This window comes from Eurosta solidaginis, chromosome 2 (genome assembly GCF_040869045.1).
Source record: "Eurosta solidaginis isolate ZX-2024a chromosome 2, ASM4086904v1, whole genome shotgun sequence".
In the NCBI taxonomy this organism is placed as follows: domain Eukaryota; kingdom Metazoa; phylum Arthropoda; class Insecta; order Diptera; family Tephritidae; genus Eurosta; species Eurosta solidaginis.
In genome coordinates, this window is record NC_090320.1 from 188,340,045 (window position 1) to 188,344,435 (window position 4,391).

Here is a 4,391-nt window from a genome sequence, read left to right on the forward strand (position 1 = left end):
TGTTGCTTTGCCCGGGAGTTGAACCCAGGGCATACGGTGTGATAGGCGGAGCACGATACCATCACACCACGGTGGCCGCCAAAGACAAATCTAATTTACTTAATACTAATTTACTTATAACCTTGAAACTGAGGGAAATCTTCAGACTTTAGTTCAAAAAAGTATTGCTTCAAAAATTCACCAACTGGCTTGCTATTGTGTGCGTATTCAATTTGAAAAACATGACTTAACTTAATAATGTACTCAACAGCTTTCATAATTGAGAAACATTTCCATTTGAGGCTGTCACAAAATACATGACATTCCGATATATCCGAAAATTCTATGCCCACAGCTATTACACGAGGCTGTATTGTCCGTTTTTTGTTAGCATAATCCTTAATTAGTGCAGAAATACTTGGCATTATGTCATTTGGGGTTGAAACCAGAGTTATAAAATCGTATTGGGCATCAGCAATCGTAGGTTTTTCATTCCTATTACGACGCAGTGGTTGCGGAATACAATGCAGTAGCAACATAGTTATACAGTATTTAGAATCTGTTAAAGGTATATGATTAGATAAAATTTAAATAAACTGACACTTATATGTACCATTTGAAATGGTTGTGTTTAAAACTTTAGAGAGCAGCAGTTCTCTGCTTTCTTTGCCCTTACCATCACACTGCAAGATTGGCATTATTTTTATACTCAGTTGAGCAAAGCTCACAGAGTATATTAACTTTGATTGGGTAACGGTTGGTCGTACAGGTATAGAGGAATCGAGATAGATATAGACTTCCATACATCAAAATCATCAGCATCGATAAAAAATTTGATTGAGCCATGTCCGTCCGTTAACACGATAACTTGAGTAAATTTCGAGGTATCTTGATGAAATTTGGTATGTAGGTTCCCGAGCACTCATCTCAGATCGCTATTTAAAATGAACGATATCGGACTATAACTACGCCCACTTTTTCGATATCGAAAATTTCGAAAAACGGAAAAAGTGCGATAATTCATTACCAAAGACGGATAAAGCGATGAAACTTGGTAGGTGAGTTGAACTTATGACGCAAATAGAAAATTGATAAAATTTTGGACAATGGGCGTGGCACCGCCCACTTTTAAAAGAAAGTAATTTAAAAGTTTTTCAAGCTGTAATTTAGCATTCGTTGAAGATATCATGATGAAATTTGGCAGGAACGTTACTCCTATTACAGTATACATTCCTGATAAAAATTAGCAAAATCGGAGAACGACCACAACCACTTTTAAAAAAAAATTTGTTTAAGTCAAATTTTAATAAAAAAATTAATATCTTTACAGTATATAAGTAAATTATGTCAATATTCAACTCAAGTAATGATATGGTGCAACAAAATACAAAAATAAAAGAAAATTTCAAAATGGGCGTGGCTCCGCCCCTTTTCATTTAATTTGTCTAGGATACTTTTAATGCCATAAGTCGAACAAAAATTTACAAATCCTTGTGAAATTTGGTAGGGGCTTAGATTCTAGGACAATAACTTATTTCTGTGAAAAATGGCGAAACCGGTTGAAGCCACGCCCAGTTTTTATACATAGTCGACCGTCTGTCCTTCCGATCGGCCGTTAATACGATAACTTGAGCAAAAATCGATATATTTTTACTAAACTCAGTTCACGTACTTATCTGAACTCACTTTGTATTGGTATAAAAACTGGCCGAAATCCGACTATGACCACGTCCACTTTTTCGATATCGAAAATTACGAAAAATGAAAAAAATGCCATAATTCTATACCAAATACGAAAATATTGTACAAACGCATTCTAGAGTCACCCCTGGTCCATGTTTATGGCGATATCTCGAAAAGGCGTCCACCTATAGAACTAAGGCTCACTACCTTTTTAAATACTCATTAACACTTTTCGTTTGATACCCATATTGTACAAACGCATTCTAGAATCACCCCTGGTCCACCTTTATGGCGATATCTCGAAAAGGCGACCACCTATAGAACTAAGCCCCACGCTCTTTTAAAATGCTCATTAATACCTTTCGTTTGATATCCATATCGTACACACACATTCTAGAGTCACCCCTGGTCCACCTTTATGACGACATCTCGAAAAGGCGTCCACCTATAGAACTAAGGCCCACCCCTTTTAAAATACTCATTAACACCTTTCGTTTGATTCCCACATTGTACAAACGCATTCTACAATCACCCCTGGTCCACCTTTATGGCGATATCTCGAAAAGGCGTCCACCTATACAACTACCACCACTCCCTTTTAAAACCCTCATTAATACCTTTAATTTGATACCCATAACGTACAAACACATTCTAGAGTCACCCCTGGTCCTCCTTTATGGCGATATATCGAAAAGGCGTACAACTATACAACTAAGCCCCACGCCCTTTTAAAATGCTCATTAATACCTTTCGTTTGATACCCATATTGTACAAACGCATTCTAGAGTCACCCCTGGTCCACCTTTATGGCGATATCTCGAAAAGGCGTCCAACTATACAACTAAGCCCCACGCCCTTTTAAAATGCTCATTAATACCTTTCGTTTGATACCCATATTGTACAAACGCATTCTAGAGTCACCCCTGGTCCACCTTTATGGCGATATCTCGAAAAGGCGTCCACCTATAGAACTAAGCCCCATGCCCTTTTAAAATGCTCATTAGCACCTTTCGTTTGATACCCATATTGTACAAACGTATTCTAGAGTCACCCCTGGTCCACCTTTATGGCGATATCTCGAAAAGGCGTCCACCTATAGAACTAAGCCCCACGCCCTTTTAAAATGCTCATTAGCACCTTTTGTTTGATACCCATATTGTACAAACGCATTCTAGAGTCACTCCTGGTCCACCTTTATGGCGATATCTCGAAAAGGCGTCCACCTATACTACTACCACCACTCCCTTTTAAAAGCCTCACTAATACCTTCAATTTGATGCCCATATCGTACAAGCACATTCTAGAGTCACCCCTGGTCCACCTTTATGGCAATATCTCGAAAAGGCGTCCACCTATAGAACTAAGGCCCACGCCCTTTTAAAATGCTCATTAATACCTTTCGTTTGATACCCATATTGTACAAACGCATTTTAGAATCACCCCTGGTCCACCTTTATGGCGATATCTCGAAAAGGCGGCCACCTATACTACTACCACCACTCCCTTTTAAAACCCTCAGTAATACCTTTAATTTGATACTCATATCGTACAAGCACATTCTAGAGTCACCCTTGGTCCACCTTTATGGCGATATCTCGAAAAGGCGTCCACCCATAGAACTAAGGCCCACTCCGTTTTAAAATACTCATTAACACCTTTCGTTTGACACCCATATTGTACAAAAGCATTCTAGAGTCACCCCTGGTCCACCTTTATGGCGATATCTCGAAAAGGCGTCCAACTATACAACTAAGCCCCACGACCTTTAAAATGCTCATTAACACCTTTTGCTTGATACCCATATTGTACAAACGCATTCTAGAGTCACCCCTGGTCCACCTTTATGGCGATATCTCGAAAAGGCGTCCACCTATAGAACTAAGCCCCACGCCCTTTTAAAATGCTCATTAGCACCTTTCGTTTGATACCCATATTGTACAAAAGCATTCTAGAGTCACCCCTGGTCCATCTTTATGGCGATATCTCGAAAAGGCGTCCACCTATAGAACTAAGGCTCACTCCTTTTTAAAATACTCATTAACCTCTTTCATTTGATACCTATATCGTACAAACAAGTTCTAAGGTCACCCTGGTCCACCTTTATGGCGATATCTCGAAAAGGCGTCTACCTATAGAACTATGGCGCACTCCCTTTTAAAATACTCAATAACACCTTTCATTTGATACCCATATCGTACAAACAAATTTTAGAGTCAACCCTGATCCACCTTTATGGCGATATCTCGAAAAGTCGTCCACCTATAGAACTAAGCCTACGCATTTTAAAATTCTCATTAACATCTTTCATTTGATACCCATATCGTACAAACAAATTCTAGAGTCAGCCCTAATCCACCTCTACTGCGATATCCCTAAATGGCTTCCACCTATAGAACTATGGCCCACTCCCTCATAAAATACTCTTTAATACCGTTCATTTGATATACATGTCATACAAACACATTCAAGGGTTACCCTCGGTTCATTTTCCTACATGGTTATTTTCCCTTATGTTTTCACCATAGCTCTCAACTGAGTATGTAATGTTCGGTTACACCCGAACTTAACTTTCCTTACTTGTTTTTATAAAAGTTCTCCAGCTTCAAAAATAATTGATTTGATTTGCCTGGATACATATTTTCGAAATCTATCTCGACCTAAGAATAAATTTATTTAAATTTTTAAACGAAAGCTAAATCAAAATACTTCCTAATTCATAACCGTGGGAG